This window comes from Odocoileus virginianus, chromosome 14 (genome assembly GCF_023699985.2).
Source record: "Odocoileus virginianus isolate 20LAN1187 ecotype Illinois chromosome 14, Ovbor_1.2, whole genome shotgun sequence".
In the NCBI taxonomy this organism is placed as follows: domain Eukaryota; kingdom Metazoa; phylum Chordata; class Mammalia; order Artiodactyla; family Cervidae; genus Odocoileus; species Odocoileus virginianus.
In genome coordinates, this window is record NC_069687.1 from 45158661 (window position 1) to 45178520 (window position 19860).

Here is a 19860-nt window from a genome sequence, read left to right on the forward strand (position 1 = left end):
AACTTGAAAACATTACATTAAGCAGAAGAAGGCACGAAAGACCACATGTTGTATGGTTTTATTTTCTTTATTCATAAGAAACCTCCAGAACAAGGAAATCCATATAGGCAGAAAGTAGATTTGCTGTTGCCAGGGGCTGAAGGGAAGGGAAATGGGGAGTGACTCCTGTTTGATATGAGGTTTCTTTTTGGGGTGGTAAGAATGTTCTGGAATTAGATAGTGGTTATGATGGCAGATATCTGTGAATATACTAAAAACCACTGAATTGTATGCTTTAAAGAGGGGGGAGGGAGGAATTCCCTGACAGTCCAGTGGTTAGGACTCTTTGATTTCACCTCAGGGGGCGTGAGTTTGATGTCTGGTTGGGCAACTAAGATCCCGCAGGGCTAAAATAAAGGGCAGGGGGAGGAGGTTATGCTATGTGAATTGTATCTCAGTTAAAAAAAAAGAAAGCATCTCCCCACTATTTTCCTGTTTTAGATGATGAAATCAGTTAAAAGAAGATGAAAAATATATACTCATTTGTTAAGGGAAATACTTAGAACTTTACAATAAAAAATGTCATCCTAATTGTAGTATGTCAGTACGTCAATCCTTTGTGTGTCTGAATAATATTCCATTGCATGCATATATCACATTTTATTTATCCATTCATCAGTTGATGGGTAGTTGTGTTTCCACTTGGGGGCTATGCTGAATAATACTGCTATAAACATTAGTATACACGTTGTTTTGTGAACATATGTTTTCAATTCTCATATGTACACACCTAGAAGTGGAATTGTTGGGTCATATGGTAACTCTCTGTTTAGCTTCTTTGAGGAACTGCCAGGCTGATTTCCAAAGAGGTTGAATTGTTTTCCATTCCCATCAGCAATGTGTGAGGGTTCCAATTGCTCCACATCCTAGTAAAGATCCATCTGAGTAAATTTCGTTTAGGCAAACAGAATGCTGACCTGAAGAAACAGGAATGATACACTTCATATTCACATAGCTAAAGTGCATGAGTCAAATAATCAGTAATGACCCCGCCAATCTGCCTTTTAATATCCAAGAGTTATGAAGAAAAGGCAAAAGAAATGCAAATGACTAACTTGGGAATGAATGATTGATGTTATCTGTTAATTTTTTTTTAAAAAAAGCGTACATACTAGCTAAAGAGCCTGCAGTAAACTTGAAAGTTATCCAGCAATGGACTTAGCTTAAGCCTAAGCCATCCCCAGCTGGGGTTCAGATGTGTCTGGGCCTGTTTGGTGAACTGAGCTGCCAGAAACTGATTTTTAAGAGGAAGAATAAACTTGGGAGAGAGAACTAATTTAAGGGGAGAGAGACTTACACAGGAAAGCTTGCTAAGCTTTTGTTGGGAGGCACAGTTCCAAAAACATAGGACTCCCCAAACTCTGGTCTTGCCTCCATGTACCCAGGACTGAGTTCCAGAAGAAAAAGGCCTGTATGTAAAATCTGAAAGCTTTATTTCCATGGTTTGACTGTTTGTGTCCTCTTAAAATTCATATGTTGAAATCCTAACTCCACCATGTGATGGTACTAGGAGGTGGGGATTTGAGGAGGTGATTAGATCATGAGCTTGGAGCCCATTAGGTCATGAATGGGCTTAGTGCTCTTATAAAAGACACCTCACAGAGTTCCCTAGCCACCTGTGTCATGTGAGGACACAGCAAGAAGTCAGAAGTCTGTAGTGCTAAAGAGGGCCCTCTCCAGAACCCAACCAGGATGGCACTCTGATCTTGGACTCAAAGCCTCCAGAATTGTGACAAATTTTTGTTGTTTGTAAGCCACCTTCCCAGGTGGCACTAGTAGTAAAGAACCCCCTTGCCAAAGCCAGAGATGTTAAGAGACGTGGCTTTGATCCCTGGGTTGGGAAGATCCCCTGGAGGAGGGCACGGCAATCTACTCCAGTAGTCTTGCCTGGAGAGTCCCATGGACAGAGGAGCCTGGTGGGCTATAGTCCATAGGATGGCAAAGAGTTGGACACCACTGAAGCGACTTAGCACACGTTAGCCATCTAGTCTGTGGTATTTCTGTTACAGCAACCTAAGTGGACTAAGATAATTATTCTCATCAAAAATTCTAAGACCTTGGATGAAAGGTAGTACTGCCTTAGTATTTCATTCATATAGATATATTACATAAAAGGGAGAGGACCTTCTCCCATTTTGTCCCCAAACTTCATGACATCCTGGTGGGGACTAGAGGTGAGGCTAGGAACAGGAGACATATGGATCACCACTATTTGTATTTTCAGAGTACACAGCAATCTGAGCAGTGTGGCCTAGGGAAATACAGTCTAACCGCTATTGAAAAAAAAAAAACAAAAAACAGGAAAAATAAGTGGCTAACAGAGGAATGAGCCAAATTTGAAATGAATGGCTAAAAACACATTGTTCTTTGGGATGACTGGTAATCTTGTAAAATAATAATTTTTCCACCCCAAGAGTCTTTGCTATTGTGATAGCTGATGTAATAAAGCTGTTTAGTGGCCTTTCCCACCATAGGTTTCTGTGTTGTTCTCACATCTGGGAACTTTCCATTGCTTCAGAGTCAAACTTTCCCACAGTTTTCTATCTGTTGACGTCTGAGGTTATAGATGAAAATGTAACTAGCGGTCAATGGCAGGAAAAGTAAGTGGCTGATAGAGTGTGTAATAATAAAAAAAATGAAGCAAGTTCAATTTGATCCAAGATGTTGAGTTAACACAAAGCCAGTGCAATAGAACCGGCGAGGGTAGCCACACCCTGGGTTTTCCCATCTCATGAGGGAGGCAAGTGAAACGTGTTAATGCTGCCTTCTTGACATCAAGGGAATGAGACCTTGTGATCACACCTGTATGTTTCTAGGAGGATGATATACATTAAATTCAGGCCAGTGCTCTGTTTTGAAGATATCATGCGTTATCATCAGACTCATTTTCCATCAAAGGACACTTTCCACCTTTTAAGAAAGAGATATTGGGTTGGCCAACAATTTGGTCAAATTTTTCCATAAGATGTTATGGAAAAATCCGAATGAACTTTTTGGCCGCTGTACAACTCTCACTCCATAAAGTTCTTGAACAAGTTTGGGGGAGGAGTGGGGAGGTGTTGTTGGAGTAATACCTGATGAGTCATGATCAGAGAACCTACATATTCCCTCTGTGTGCGTGGGTCGGGGGTAATAGAGCCCAAGCACCCCTGGGGTTGACTGGGGAGGGGCCATATAGGTCCACAGTCCCCACAAAAAATCAGACAGGCTAAGTTTTGATCTCTTTTATGTATTGATTCTTGTCTAAAATGTATATTTGAACATAGGGAGTTGCTACCAAAGAAAGGGAAAAGAGAGGGCCTGAGAGAGAGAGAGAGAGATTGAAAGAAGCCCCTTGCACAAATGTTATAGTTTCTCAGGAGGGGCCTTCTCCTGGTTGAATCCTGGATGTTAATCACAGTCACAGCAAACTCGGTTGCTGTTTTCCTTACTCACACCGGGAATTCATCTGCTCCTGGCTCCCAGCACAGAGTCTTGGCAATACTCGTCATGGCTGCTTTGTTTCTGAGCTGCTTGGTGGAAACTGAGCAGAGCCCTTGGCTGGAGTCGTCACATCAACCCCTGGCTGACCTTCCAAACTGTACATCTCCATGGAAAGGGGAAGAAGTCTCAGGTGCCTCGGAGAGGAGAGGGCTGCCTGGCTGGTCCCGTCCAGAACTGCGGAAGCTCTGCTCAGGACAGCGGAGTTTGCCAGCGTCAAGAAAGAGACACCAGCAATTCCTCTAGGGGTCAGAAAACTTATGGAAATGCCAAAAGATGACAAATCCAGAGGGCTTGGAAATTTGGTCACTTTTGCACTCAGCTCCCTGACCTTTGGAAATGACGTATCGCAGTATTGAGTCCAAAACCAGCTTTGATTGATTTTTGTGTTCATCTCTGCACTCAGACATTTAAAGACACTAGAGAGGTCTCCTAATGTTTTCCACACATCATAATGGCATAAAACCAGGAGAGGAATAGTGACAGCCAGAAAGAATTACAAATAGGAATAGAAGACAAAAAAAAGTGTGTGTGTGTGTGTGTGTAAGGGTGGGGGGACTTAAGGGGACATCTGTGGGCTTAATCAGTAACTTAATCTGACAATGCAAAACTTAACCAGTTAAGAGCAAACACAACCAGTTAGGCCCCTGCCTCTTAAGGAGCCCTTACCCCTTCCTCGGCCTTTTGGGCTCTTGAGCCAGCAACAGGCAGACATGGCAGTTCCTGCTGGCTTGAATCCTGTCTGGCCTCTGGAACAACGGCCAAGCACTTGATCATTCAGCATTCCCCAGTCCTGAGCTTCTAAAGGCTACACGTGGCATTATTGGGAGCTCTTTGTTATTAGTGGGCCTGGAATTTGCCTGCTGCATCCACATCTGGCCCCCAGATGGTAGGATTGACCCAGGTGTGCACTAAGCTGTAGGTTCCCTGTGATTATGGTCAGTATGCCTGCCTAATCTTTTGCCTGGTCTCTGATTTTTTTTTTTAATTTGTTTTTTAATTTTTGCATTTAAAAAATTATTTTTAATTGAAGAATAATTACAATATTTGTGTTGGTTTCTGTCATGCATCAACATGGATCAGTCATAGGTATTATACGTATGTCCCCTCTCTCTTGAGCCTCCTCAGCTTTTTCACTGGGACAAGATCTTGGTTCTGAGCTAGCTTGGCTGCCATGCCTGCCCTGCCCTGGCTCCTGCAGTCTGCTCATGCCATCTTCTCTCACTGCCTCTCCTCAACCCTACAAAAAAGTTGAGGCAACAGTACAATGAATAGTTACATATCTTTCATTTAGATTTACTAACTGTTAGTACTTCGCCACACTTGTTTCTCTTACTTCATCTTCCCATACACACAGACACACACAATTGTCCTTTTCTTTTGGCAGCACACCAATGGCTTGTGGGATTTTAGTTCCCCAACATCGGATTGAACCCACGCCCCCTGTAGTGGAAGTTCGGAATCTTAACTACTGGACCATCAAGGAAGTCCCACATAATTATCTTGATAATATCTTTTATGGCTATATATGTTTTTCAGTTCAAGATGCAATTAAGGATCACACATTGCATTTAGCTATCATATTTCTTTAATTTTCTTTAGTCTAGAACAACCCTCTTGTTTTTAAAATCTTTCTTTAAAAAAAGGGTTTTTTTTTGAGTATAGTTGATTTACGATGTTGTGTCAGTTTCATGTGTGCAGTGAAATGAATCATTTACATATAAACATATATCTACTCTTTTTAAGATTCTTTTCCCATATAAGTCAGTACAGCATGTTGAGAAGAGTTCCCTGTACTATAGAGCAAGTTCTTCTTATTTATTTTTTACCTAATAGGGTGTCTTGACTTTGATATTTTTGAAGAGTTCAGGACGATTGTTTTGTTGAATGTCCACAGTCTGGATGGCTGAGTATCTCTTCCTGGTTAGATTTAGTGGGGCCACAAGGTCTTTTTTCCATCCTCTGCACTGCTGCACACGCAGCATTTTTGGCAGTAATACCCTCTAGGTCTGACTGCCTCTTAGGTGTAGGCTGTGCCCACTACATCACTACACAGAAACCACCTCCCCACCGTCCCCACCAGAGATGTTGCAGTGAGAATGGCTGAGGAGCTAGTGTGCAGGGCAGACCTGGGCTCCCAAGGGCCTAGCGAGGTTGCTGCCACCAGATGCCACTCTGACTACTCAGCCCAGTTGGATCGGTTCTAAAGGGAAACAGCTTGAATCCTCTTTGGCTCCCACTTTCATTTGTCACAGATGAGTTATCGGATATCCTGGGCTCTTAGAACTCTGTCATAGCCCAGTGGTACTCAGGCTGAGGAAACAAACGGGGCTGAAATCCCACAGAAGCAACATTTTAGAGGTCCCATAGTTCCAAAGGCTCTGGATCTAAACTTTGATATGTGGACAAAACTTCTGTACCCAAGTGGAAACTCCAGGCTGCTGTGATCAGCTTCAGAGACAAGAAGAACCAGGAGAAGTTGGGACCAGACGTCTGGCTGAATTCAGGGATTTGGTAGGCTTCCCTTGTAGCTTAGTCAGTAAAGACTCTGCCTGCAGTACAGGAGACCTGGGTTCGATCCCTGGGTAGGGAAGATCCCCTGGAGAAGGAAATGGAAACCTACTCCAGTATCCTTGCCTGGAAAATCTCATGGACAGAGGAGACTGGTGGGCTGCGGTCCATGGGGTCGCAAAGAGTCAGGCACGACTGAGCGATTAACATAACATAACAATAATGTTCTGCCATTAGCAAGGAAACCAAGTTCCTTCTTGGAAAGGAAGCAGGGGTACTGTAAGTTCAAAAAGTCAAAGCCAAAACCCAAACCCAGAGCTCACATGGATTGGAGGAGACCTGGAACTAGGGGGTCCTCCAAGGCAGGTAGCCTTTCCTATTATCCTATGCATCCCATGACTGAGCAACATGCTTAATGTATGGGAGACACCCAACACTTGCTATTGAATGAATGGATGAATAACTAAATTTAGATATAATTTCCAAAGAAGCAAAGTCAAGTTTAGTATCCAAGAGTTCAATTTAATTGGGAGGATTTACAGAGGAACTAAAAAGCCTCTTGATAAAAGTGAAAGAGGAGAGTGAAAAAGTTGGCTTAAAGCTCAACATTCAGAGAACTAAGATCATGGCATCTGGTCCCATCACTTCATGGGAAATAGATGGGGAAACAGTGGAAACAGTGTCAGACTTTATTTTGGGGGCTCCAAAATAACTGCAGATGGTGATTGCAGCCATGAAATTAAAAGATGCTTACTCCTTGGAAGGGAAGTTATGATCAACCTGGACAGCATATTAAAAAGCAGAGACATTTCTTTGCCAACAAAGGTCCATCTAGTCAAGGCTATGGTTTTTTCAGTGATCATATATGGATGTGAGAGTTGGACTGTGAAGAAAGCTGAGCGCCGAAGAATTGATGCTTTTGAACTGTGGTGTTGGAGAAGACTCTTGAGAGTCCCTTGGACTGCAAGGAGATCCAACCAGTCCATCCTAAAGCAGATTGGTCCTGGGTGTTCATTGGAGGGACTGATGCTCAGGCTGAAACTCCAATACTTTGGCCACCTCATGCGAAGAGTTGACTCATTGGAAGAGACCCTGATGCGGGGAGGGATTGGGGGCAGGAGGAGACGGGGACAACAGAGGATGAGATGGCTGGATGGCATCACCGACTTGATGGACATGTGTTTGAGTAAACTCCGGGAGTTTGTCATGGACAGGGAGGCCTGGCGTGCTGCCATTCATGGGGTTGTGAAGAGTCGGACACGACTGAGTGACTGAACTGAACTGAAGAGTTGGTATCTGAGGGTATAGATGGGGAAGGATGGCAGAACATAGAATTTTGAGAGACATACATTGAGGGTAACTAAGCTGGAAAATGGAGTTGAGCCACTGTTAAGTTGTTGAAATGTGTTATAATTCACCCTCGATTCACCTAACTCCAGATTTTTCTTTTATGATGAGCTCATTGGTGTCCTGGTTTTGTTCAGCTACTGTGTAGCCAGAAACGTGCCTACCCCATCAGGCACATGATCTGCCTCTGAGAAGCTGGGAAGTGGGGCCACAAAGATGATTTTTTTCCCCCTTCCCTGCCCTGTTACACGTGGCAGAAACAGAAGGCGAGATGTGGACACACTCATACAATATCCAGGCTTTTCAAACAATATAAAGTGGCATGCGAGCTCACTCTCTAATATCATAAAACTGCGAGGGAAGCCAGGTAACAGAGAAAGGGAAGTGGTAACAGAGAAATTCCATGGAAAGAAAGCTCAGGAAGCTCTTAATAAAACATAGCTTAAACATAAAAATTTGGCACTTTATTAAGAAAGGAATATAGTGAGGGGTCGGTGACTGAGCCATGGACTGCGTTCAGCATCTGGAGAGCTGGAAGCTTCCAACAAGACCTGCTAGACTGATACAGGGGCTCTGGAAGATCCTTTAATGGATGTAAGTGCTGTGTAGGGGAAAAAAAAGACTTGTCAGGTGATTCAGAAGAAAAGTATTTTTAAGTTGAGAAGAGTGCAATTGTATTACCATCACCACATTTAGAGATGAATAAAAAAGGCACAGAGAAAGGAAGTGGGCTGTTACTGGGCCTCCCATAACTACAGTTCAGCTCAACTTCCTTATATAGGTTTCTTTTTTGCACACATGCTCCTAGTTTAGGTTTCTAAAATCCATGGTTTTTATTTATAGGTTAAGCACACCCCAATTTTTCTAAATACTGAAGACGATGCTGGCCAGACCTTAATTTGGGTTATCACCATGCCTAGTGTCCCCTCCCTCCTGCTTTCCTGTCTGAGTACCTTCAGGAACCTAGGTGGCCTCTTTGTTTTCTAAACTTTCGCAACTTTCTTAGCCCCTTCTATCCTTTCTTTCTTCTGTCCTTCCTTCTTTCTTTCTTTTTTTTTGGTTTTGTTTTCTTTTTTGCCAGCGTGTCAGTACAGCTGAGCCCTCCTGATCCCTGTTGGCTGCACAGACCCAGCTCCAGCTCCGTCCTCCTTTTACTGGGGAACTGATGTCAGCCAGGTTGGATGACAGCCCGGCAGCCGTTCTGCTGCTAATGAACTGGCCTGAAGAACAAAACACTGCAACTCTCCTGGAACAGTCTTGTCATCTATAGTTGGAGCACAGAAAACCTTGGGGTTTGGAAAAGAACAAATGTCACTGGAGTTTGCTTATTTGCCTTTGGGATGTCAAGACCCCCAGTTCACCACACCCTGAAAGTTTATCTGATTACAGAACTCCTGTAAATAACAAAAGGTTAAAGGAAAACCCCACCCTTATAGCATTTCCCTACTCATTTCCCACCCTCCAGGACTGGCTGGCAGGCTTGGGTCAGGAAAATTTTTATATTTATAGTCCTGTGAATAAGGGGACCAGACTTGGCCACTTCAAAAGGGCTGAGCGAATCTTGGAAAGCTGGGATTGAAAGAATGCTTAAGGAGCATTAAGGCCAACAGTTTCCTCTGTGCATGAGAAACTGAAGCCAGAGAGCTTGCTGGGTGTTGAGGGTTGAATTGTGTCTCCTCTAAGTTCATGTACTGAAGTCCTAACACCCAGGATCTCAGAAAGTGACCTTATTTGCAGATAAAATCTTTACAGACATGCAAGTTAAAGTGAGGTAATTGGGGTGCGTATAATCCAATATGAATGGTGTCCTTATAAGGAGGAGAAGTTTGATGTACGCAGGGAGATCTCTCTGTGAACATGAAGTCTGCAAGCCAAGGAGAGGGGCAGGGAGCAGATCCTCATCTCACAGCTTTCAGAAAGCAACAGCCTTGCCAACACTTTGATTTTTGGATTTCTAGTCTCCAGAACTGTGAGACAGAAACTTTTTGTTCTTTAAGCTCAGTTCGTGCTCCTCTTTTAGAGCAGCCCTAGCAAATCATTGTCTCTGAAACCTCAGTTCGAGAATGGCCACACAGGTTTGGTCTTCTAACTCCCTTGTCTAAGGATTCTTTCGTCATATTGCCACCTGGATTAGATACATACTATGAAAGTACTACATCAGAGAAAACAAGAGTAGTTTTCAAGAGGGACAGTTTGTCCAAGAATTTGAGGAGCAACGTCTCTGATTATCCATGCTAGAATCTAGCTGGCAAATCCCTGCTAGAATCTTTATATGTAAATGTGTAAATCATAGGTCACGGTGAAACAATATTTATTTATTCAACCAAAGTGACAATAAGAGGTTTTTAAGGCCTTTCCACTGGCGCCAGTGGTAAAGAACCCACCTGCCAATACAGGAGATGTAAGAGACTCAGGTTCGATCCCTGGGTCAGAAAGATCCCCTGGAGAAGGGCACAGCAACCCACTCCGGTGTTCTTGCCCGGAGAATCCCATGGACAGAAAGGCCTGGCAGTATACGGTCCATGGGATCACAGAGAGTTGGACACGACTGAATCGACTAAGCACACATGCACGCGTGGCAAATACAGATCATTTAGAAGGCAAATGAATTCACAATTTGTTATCAAAAGTAGCTCAGCAGTCCAAGAAAACTTTGTGCTCTTAACAGAGGGAAAGTGAACCAAAATCCAGTCCTGTGCTGGCCCACTCTCAATAACAAAATTTATTTACCTATTTAAGTTTAATCCAATCCCAGGCTGCAATGTACAAAATTATTTTCTCAGGGCTCCCTTTCCACAAAGCTTCCACAATTTTCTGTGTCTATTTTAGTTTATCACTTATTTTTCTGTTCCATTTAGAAAACCAGCTCTAAGACAAAGTCACTCTTTCCCTGTAAGAAAATGTATTTCCATCTCTCATACCTTCTCTTGTTGAAAACACACATCCTACTTACCTTGCATACTGACATGTTTCCTTTATTATTTCTAGTAGCTTTAATCACATATTACAACTTTAACCATTAAAAACTCTCTAGTGAAAACCAACAAGCAGCAAGTAACTGTGAACTGTTTGTCATACCGACATTTCCTGGTTGGCAAAATAACCTCTAGAAACTTACATTGTCTGGTAGCATAGTTTCTTTTCTCAATGTGATGCCAGACACATGTCTAATAAACCCCAAACATATTTAGTTTTCCTCTTGTAAGAACACAAAAGTAGACCTGTTTAGCGATTAGTGTTCCAGTATTTTACCTTATTTGAAATCAACTGGCTATCCCATGAATTCTCTTCATTTAATTTAATTTTAGCAAAACTCTAAAGTTTGGAGTTACCTGAAATCTGGAGAAACTATTTTAGATAGACATATCTAAAACATAATTACTTCTAAAGAAGTCACCTGAAAACTCTTATCTCATTTACCTTTATTTTATCATATGGAAATAACATACCAAGTTATCATACCAGCGGCAATGGCTGATGCCTTGATGACTAAAACAACCCTTATTTGCTGATATGGCAAGTGACATTCTTTGTCCACAATGAAAAGATTGTCACTGTTCTTAGGTTTTGTCTTTTTAATTTAAAAAATTGTTTAAAAAAATAAATAAAATTTAAAAATTTAAAAATAAATAAGTAAAATAAAATGTTTAAATGCTCATGCTTTTACAAAATAGGATTGATAGAAGACACTATGTTTTAAATAATATGCTCATTTGCCAGAATTAAAAGCTGCCAATCATTTGCCAGTGTCTCTCTTTTACAGGGCAGGGGGTGAGCGGAGAGTGTCATGAAATCCTAAATTCTGGGAGCCACTGATCACAAGCCCACAAGGGTTCTCTTCCCCTCTGTTAAGAGCACAAAGTTTCTTGGAACGCTGAGCTACTTTTGATAACTAATTGTGAATTCATTTGCCTTCTAAATGATCTGTATTTGCTGTGTGTGCTTGAGGGCTAAGTCGGTTCAGTTGTGTCCAACTCTCTGTGATCCCGTGGACCGTACACTGCCAGGTTCTTCTGTCCATGGGATTCTCCGGGCAAGAACACCGGAGTGGGTTGCTGTGCCCTTCTCCAGGGGATCTTTCTGACCCAGGGATCGAACCTGAGTCTCTCACATCTCCTGCATTGGCAGGTGGGTTCTTTACCACTAGCACCAATGGAAAGGCCTTAAAAACCTTTCATTGTCACTTTAGTTGAATAAATAAATATTGTTTCACAGTGATGTATGATCCTGTTTAACCAGGTATTTTAAAACCTTTTGATATCTTTGACAAACTTCCTCTAGTAAAATTCTAAATAAAGTTCTTTTGACCTCCAGCTAGCTTTGGGATACTCCAAAGGGCTCCTGAAACATCTCAAGAGACAAATTAACTAGGATTATTTTTGTTAAATTGCATGAAAGCATTGTCAAATAAGTTGTGATAAAAAAAACTTCTTAGGTTAGATGTCTTTAATATATTACAAAATTTAGAAGGCATTCCTAAAAGTCTGATATGTCCTAGTATAATGTTATCAGGCATAGTTCTACTTATTACCTTAAAATGTGCATCATAGAAATATCCAAATTCCTTGTCAATTGCATTGTAATCAAGTCTTTAATCATGCAATTTTAAGTCTTGTTGTTTATAATCATTGTTTTACTCCGATGCTTTCATAAAATGGAGATCTTCAAGAAGATTCATCAAAAGGACTTTTTGACAATTATGTTTCTGATAACTTTTTAGATCATACCACTGAACTGAGTAAGAAATTACAGAACTCTAATGGTGGGACTTCTCTGGTGGTACAGTGGCTAAGACACTGAGCTCTCTATGCTGGGTGCCTGGATTCAAGCCCTAGTCAGGGAACTAGACTCCCCACGCTGCAACTAAAAGATTCTGCATGCTGCAACTAAGACCCGATGCAGCCGCATAATAAAATAAATAAATATTTAAAAAAAAACTCTAATGGAAAATCTGATGACTTCATCCAGATCAATAGGAACTAATTACTTAGGACTGAATGAACTGATAAATATGGTTTATAATTTTATGACTTTTTTTCTGAAATATACTGACTTTTAATTTTTGTTTCCTAGAAAACCTTTCCTCTTACATGAATTATGACCAACAAAAAATTGATGAAGTATACCTTTATAAAAAAGACGATTTATCTTTTTATCTCTACCTGATCATTCTAGAACTTGGCTTCTCCAGCTGCCTGCCCTGTGGACTTGATGGCTTATTGTGACCAGGTTATAACTCATTATACTAATCATTGTTTTAATGTGCTCTTTCTTGTTGTTTTCAAACTATTTATGCCATGTGCCTCTTTCTGCTGCACTATGACTTTATTAATGTTGCTAGCTGTATTACTTATATCCTGTTTTATAAGATTGTTGCCTCCTGCATTATACAATGTGTAATCAGGTCTCCAATAAAATTAATGATGTCTCAAGACAGTTGATCATATATATAACTCTGCATAGAATAATTGTCATAGTGCAAGTCTAGGTATAAGAGGAAGCAACAAGGGGAAATATTTCTTGGATTATACTAAACTAGTAAGATCCAGAGAATTTTAGGTTGTTAGCACAGAGTGACCCATCAACAGAGTTTTCATCTGGTCTAGGAAAAAGACTTCCTAGTGCTGTGGGGCAAAACTGCTCATGAAATGCCTCCCCAATGTTGTTTGATTTATGACCCAGATGAGGCCTTGTTGTTTGGTTTATGACCAAGATAAGGCCCTGAGGGCAAAGGGCCTTATCAACAATAGGATGTTGCAACCATTATGTCATCAGCCACTGCCTCTGCACCCAGCAGTGTACCCTGAAGGGAGTCAGGACGGAGAAAAGCAAGATACTGGCCCTACGTAGAGAAGATCAAAGGAATATCATAGGAGTAATATCATATCACTAAGCCCAGACTCTTACATCTTTGCATACATGCTAAGTCCATCAGTCTTGTCAAGACTCTTTGGGAACCCATGGACAGTAGCCCACCAGGCTCCTCTGTTCATGGAATTTTCCAGGCAAGAATACTGAAGTGGGTTGCCATTTTCTACTTTATCTTCTCATAGGTAGTAAAGCACTAACTTCGTTAACTTGAGTTGTCTGTTTTAAATTAACAGTAATCGTTTGCTGTTTGACTGCCTGTTTTTTGTTTGTTTGTTTTGCTAAAGCTCCCGTGCACTCTGACTCTCCCCTCATTCGTCAGCACAGTCCCTTAGAACTATCTGAGGCTTACGTCCTCAGTCAGCCTGCCCAATAAAACATAATTCTCAGCTTATAGGTTGTGCTTTTTTTTCAGTCAACACCATCAAACTACATTTGATAATCCTGAAGTGAAATTGTAACCTTGAAACAAGGTTATATTTACCATTTCTTCAAGTGGAGAAATCACAACATAATATTTTATTTATCACTACTGCCTCTGGTACAGCTACTGGCACTTGAGCCAACCTGTTCGCTGCCCCAGGCTCTTTTAGCAAGCCCGGAACCCCATGACTTCAGCTAGATGAAGTCAGATATGACAGGGATTTCGTGACCTGGGATTCACCTCTTCCCTTTATAGCTCCCTTGTCTCTACAACAACAGAAGAATCTTTGCATCTTTTTAGCGAGTGAAGAATTAAAATTCATTATTGCTAATAGGAAGCTCCTTAAAATGCTTTGTTTGCTAGTATCAGTTCTCAAAAAGATATGTCCTCCCCCACTATGAAAGTGATATCTTAGTTTGAGTTCTTCCAGAAGCAGATTCTGAGTCACGGATTGGCGTGCAAGAAGGTATCTGGGAGGTGATCCTGGTTGGGGAAGGGGGATGTAAGACAGTTAGGAAGGGGATCTTGGTAGAGGAAGGGAGATGTGAAACAGAGGAGCAGTTCATAGGGAGGAAGCCTTAACAAGCCCTCTTGTTAAGGGCAGCTGGGAAGCTCTTGAAAACTGCAGAGTGCCCCTTGGAGTGCTGTAGCACAATTCCCCACCTGTCACTTGGTAAGTGCTGCTTCTGAGGGCATAAATCGCCCAGCACTTGTCACTTGCCCCATGCCCAAGCCACGTGAGTCTGCAGCCAGAGCAAAATCTTTAGGAAGAGTCACAGAAGTCGCCTGCTTTAATCAGAGCAGAGAATGTGGGTGGGAGACCAAAGGCATCTGTTATCTGCACTTATGTAACCTCTGAACTCTTGATATGAAATCATATCATGGACCCTGCCCTTTGACAGAGAAAGCAAGAAGAACTATGACTCATCTTAGCTGTAAAAGGAAAAAGGAAGGGCCTTCTTCCCCAAAGAGCCACATCCTAATTTCCCATGGGTGGCCAGACCACCTTGGATAACTCTTGTCTCAAATCTGTGGGCAAGACCACTGATGCACATCATGATGATAAAATGCATATATCCAAGACACAAATCTTCCACTAATACCATGGGACTTTTACTAACAATGACCTAGACCAGAGACGGCAAACTGATTATACCTGCGTGTCAACCCTGATCCATTACTGGGGGCTACCCAGAGAACTGTGTTGCAAAGAACTCTGAAAGGGTTCGTCACTCAATCATTTCTGACTCTTTCAGACCCCGTGCACTGTAGCCCACCAGGCTCCTCTGTCCATGGAATTCTCCAGGCAAAAATACTGCAGGTATCCAGGCAAAAATACTGGACGTGGGTTTGCCACACCCTTCTCCAGGGGATCTTCCCTACTTAGGGATCGAAGCCGACTCTCCTGCATTGCAGGCAGATTCTTTACTGTCTGAGCTACCTGGGAAGCCCAGAGAATTCTGAAGCATGGAGAGAAAAAGTGGCTTGATCATGGGTTAGGACAGCTGAACACCAATATATAAGGGTGCAAAAAAAAATTACCAAAAAGCTTTGAAATTCCACATATAATGAGGCAGACAAAGTTGTATTTTGCAGATCTTTTCAGGAACATTATATATGTACATATGCTACTGGAAGGAATATTTTCATAAGATCCTTGGAGGTTGTGTTTGGGTGAGACACACAATGAAACCCTCAGAAGGCAGTGTGCTCTAGTTAAATCATGAGTAGGAATCGGGTGGGTGGAGACAGTCTACTTTTGTGGGGTTTTTTTGGCTGCTTTGTGTCTTAGTGGCAGCACGTAGGCTCCTTTCTAATTGTGGTGCCTGGGCTTAGTTGGTCCGCAGCATGTGGAATCTTAGTTCCCCAGCCAGGGATCGAACCCATATCTCCTGCATTGGAAGATGAATCCTTAACTGCTTGACCACCAGGGAAGTTCCAAGTCTAGATTTTATTGTTGACATGGTAGGCAAAATTACATTTAAAAGTCTTTTAAAATGTCCTAAAATCACTAGTATTGGGGCCCTCAAAAGCTTAAAGACTGTACAGCTAAGCCCCCAAATGCATATATGATACAACAGTTCTACTGTAATACATGATCCCTAACTAGCCTTCCAAGGTGTCCACAGGGGTCAGGTCTGGTAAGCTGAAGGCTTTTATTCTGCTGAGTGATTGTGTAACCTGGTGGCTGCCCTTAGCTGCTTTTCTTACACTTCCCACACCTAGTGCTCTGTTCTTCCTCTCATTTTCAATATTCACAAAGTGAATAAGTTAGGTCCCATCTCACATAGTACAGAAAATTACATTTCAGATAGATTAATGAGCTACATGAAACTGACCACAATTATTTTAAAAACTTAAATGGGGCAGGGGAGGGGTGTGTTTACCTGGTGGTCCAGTGATTACCATTTGGCATTTTCACTGCCGTGGCCTGGGTTAAATCTTTGGTCAGGGAACTGAGATTCTTCAGGCCGTGTGGCATGACCAAAATAAGAAAAAAACTTAAATTAAAAGTTTGAAAATATCCAGTGTTGGCAAGGATGCGCTGTCATGGGTACCATCTCCTAAGAGGACTATTTCTACTAAAATTTTTACTTAATTTCTGGTTATTTATTCTGAAAAATACTAAGTAAATACTAAGCTACCTATACAAAGTTATTCTTTGCAATATTGTTTATAATAGTGAAAAAAAAACTGGAAATAACCAAGATAGTCCTCAAAGAAATGTGGCTAAATAAAGATGTCTCCTTATAGGATGTTACACAACTTAAAAAAAAAAATGAGGTAAATGTATACACATTGAGAGGGAAATAGTTCTAAGACACATAAAAACTTACTTGAATTCAATGTCTTCATGTGTAAGATGGGGAACTTTGACTAAAAAATCTCTTAGATTCCTTCATTCTATAAAAGGGAAGTACATCATATCACTCAAGAATTTTGTGCTCCCCAAAATAGAATTGTGCCCTGTTCAACTTTTTCCCTTGGAAAATCTAAAATTCACAAAACCAATAACTCACTCTCTACTTTTTCTCCTTTTTCAAGGTTAAATCTTTCTTTCTCAATTCAGATGATCAAACCATCACAAAATCTAAACATCAATAATAGAACTCTGAGAGTAAATATGTTCAAACAGATTTACTAAGCAAGGGTTTCCTATGCATGGGTTTGCATGGGTTTCATAGATAATACTCTAGAGCTAGGAATTCAACTGTTCACTCTCTATACCTTCTGTGTGCTGTTGGTGACATCGATCAACAATGACCTGCTTGGCCAAAAAAGGGCTGTGTTTATATGGGGAGGGGAGGCCTATAAAGAAGTCACCAATGACTGGGATGTCCCAGAGAAAATTGGTTCCAGTTAGAGGGGATTCCAAATTTATATGTGTCAAAAACAATCTCCTAGGAACTGATAACATAGAAAGGATTTCATTTTAAACAAGCAGGAAAGATAGCCCAAGGAAGCAGAAGTTTCATTTCCATTCTGACTAGATTTCCATAACCACTTGAGAACCCAGAGTTCCTTTGTTGCCCGGGTAGGAAATCTGCTTAACCTTTCTGGGCCCCAGCTTCCCCATATGGAAAGCAGGTATGGAACTTCTGACTCATCTTTCAGGATCATCTTGAAGAAAGGTGAATATTAGAAAAGCCTTCTGAAAACAGAAGAGAATACATCAATCACTCAGGGAAAATGAGGACATAGAGCATAACAATAAATTATCTACTGCCTAAGAAAGTCCTGGATCCAATATAGACAATCATTTTTGTTCTTATTTACAGCCAGAGAGGCCTCTGAAGTTCATTAGAGTCTGGAATTACTTCACACACTGCGTTGGAAATTTCAAAGGAAAATTTCAAGAAATTTTAAAGGAAACTTCCAAATCCACTAGCTGGTCTGTTCTTCACTAGATGTTAGCTGGAGAATTTACTTTTAAAAATCGGGCTGTATTTTGCACTGGTTGAGCCAAATTCTGCCTCTATCTCTGAGCAGCTCTTGCTGTTGTCAGTGTAGCTCTGTGTGTGGACAGGAGAAGAGAATATGGCCCTTTGTCCTTCCAGATGCAAATTATGGTCCTGATTCAACAAAAAATATCTGTCTTCCACACAGGCAAAGAACAGACTGTGAAGCCAGACTGATCTTTTGTGACATGGCACCCCACTCTTGCAGGAATTCACATTGTGGTTGGTGATTAGCTTTAAAAAAAAAAAAAAAAGGATTCTGCAAGGCACATAATTTGTAATTTTCCTGTTTTGAGGACTGTGCCAATGTTAAAATCGCAACTCAATTTTACTTAGAATAAACATAGTTTTTTGAAAGAGAGAAAGGATTTTGAAAGAAGAAATTTTTATTGGTCTGACATGGCAGTACAGGACGAAAGTTCACGCTTCATTACGTCATTCTCTCTGGACCTTTGGGAAACCAATACCCAATAAAAAGCAGTCTAAGTAATATAACTGATTTCATAACTTTCTAGTTATGAAATTTCATAGCTTTCTAGTTATCAGTAGTCACTGATCATTCTTTCATTGAAGGTATGAATGGCTGAGATTAAGTGTTGGTGGACTACATATAGATCACACTCTTCAAATTAATAAAATACATTTGATCCCTATCTACTTGTAGTAGAATAATACTATAACTTTTATCTTATAGTTCTCCATTCTTTGTGTTCCTACCCCTCTCCCAGCATTTCAGCAGCAGTGAGGTCTTTTGTTTTGTATTGTTCCTAATGTAGAGTCTAAGCAGCTAAAATGCAGAGAAAGAAACTGATTAAATGTATAGCTTTGAGTTTTAAAAACTTGACTTTGATGATCAAGAGGAAATATGGAAGAGGGTGCCCAAGTCACTGCACCATAGTTAGTAATGAGTACTCTAACTGATTTTTTTTTTGTTGTTGTTGTTAATAGTAGTTGTTAGAAAATGTTTTCTGTCGTTTTATGACTGTTAGTCATTTATACTTCTTCTTTTGTGAGTTATCTATTTTTATGTTCTTCCCATTTTTGAACTGTAATTTTAGATTTTTCTCCATTATTTACTTCCACATTGATATGTCATTACATGTAGCCAATATTTTCCTAGTTTGACATTTCTTTTTAAATGTAGCTTATGATTTTTTTGATCTGTAGAGCTTAACAATTTATGTAATCAAGTATACAGCTTCTCCCCCTCACCCCCAACCACCATATCATTTCCTCCATGGCTCATAGTTCTTATCCAATCACAGCTGAGATAAACGTTCACTCATACTTTCTTCTATTTTGTTTGTTGTTTGATTTGTTACAACAAATTCTTTTTCTAGCAGGTATCTTATTCATTCCATTAACAAGTATCTCTCGAGTGTCCATCTATGTGTGACAAGGTAACAAGATAAAAGAGTCAACAAAACACCTAGAGAATAACTATAGGCAATTACCAAACAGCAGAGGAGGGATGGGAAAAGAGGTCTGGCTGCTCTTGGTACAGTTTTTTTTTTTTTTCTCTAATTGGAGGATAATTGCTTTACAATATTGTTCTGGTACAGTTTCGAGCCCAGTGAAATTAGTCAGGGTTGAAACCACTGAAACCTTTCTAAACCTTAGCTTTTTTTTTTTTTTTCTCAGAAAATTCTCTTGTGTTAACTTGATAAACTAAAACAACTTCTGCTGCAGGCTAAATCTGATTAGTTAAACCATAGAGCACGAACCATGTCCCAGGTACTAGGCAAAAAGTCATCAGAAACAAAGGATCTGAGAGAACTACTTGAGGTCTTAAAGAGAAAACAAACAACAACAACAAAATAACAAAACAACCTTCACCAAGATTTCAAGTCAGGATTCAGAGTAGCAGAGTTGTCTGAGATGATTTAGACTTGGCCTTCGCATAATACACAATAAAGGAAACAGAACGATCAGTAAATGAGAAAAAAAGGAGAACAATCTTAACTGTAATTGAAGAGGCTCCGAGTGCTTCTTGAGAGTGTTGTCACCCAAATTTAACCTGACACTGCCTTTGGGCTCAGCCTGTGGCCTGGGTCCAATGGGCAGGAATTAGAACTGCTTTGTGGGAGCACGATTTGCTGCTAGGCCTTGGGCAATGGCCTGACTGGAGGTCCCAGGGCTGGCTTGTCCCTGGAAGCTGTCCCAGTTGGACCTCATTGCTTAATGTTTCAGAGCTGCTGTGCGCTGGACTTTCTATCAGATTTCATGCTGTCT

The 19860-nt window shown here is 40.9% G+C and overlaps 1 long non-coding RNA gene across 1 annotated transcript; it reads right to left on the bottom strand.

The window, feature by feature from the left end:
* Positions 1 to 41: 41 nt before the first annotated feature.
* LOC110136989 (uncharacterized) lies at positions 42 to 19797 on the bottom strand. Its single transcript, XR_011491218.1, has 5 exons — positions 19592 to 19797; positions 17223 to 17321; positions 16057 to 16573; positions 3475 to 7978; positions 42 to 956 (listed from the first exon to the last, which is right to left on the bottom strand). It is a non-coding gene; the product is annotated as an uncharacterized lncRNA (long non-coding RNA).
* Positions 19798 to 19860: the final 63 nt, after the last annotated feature.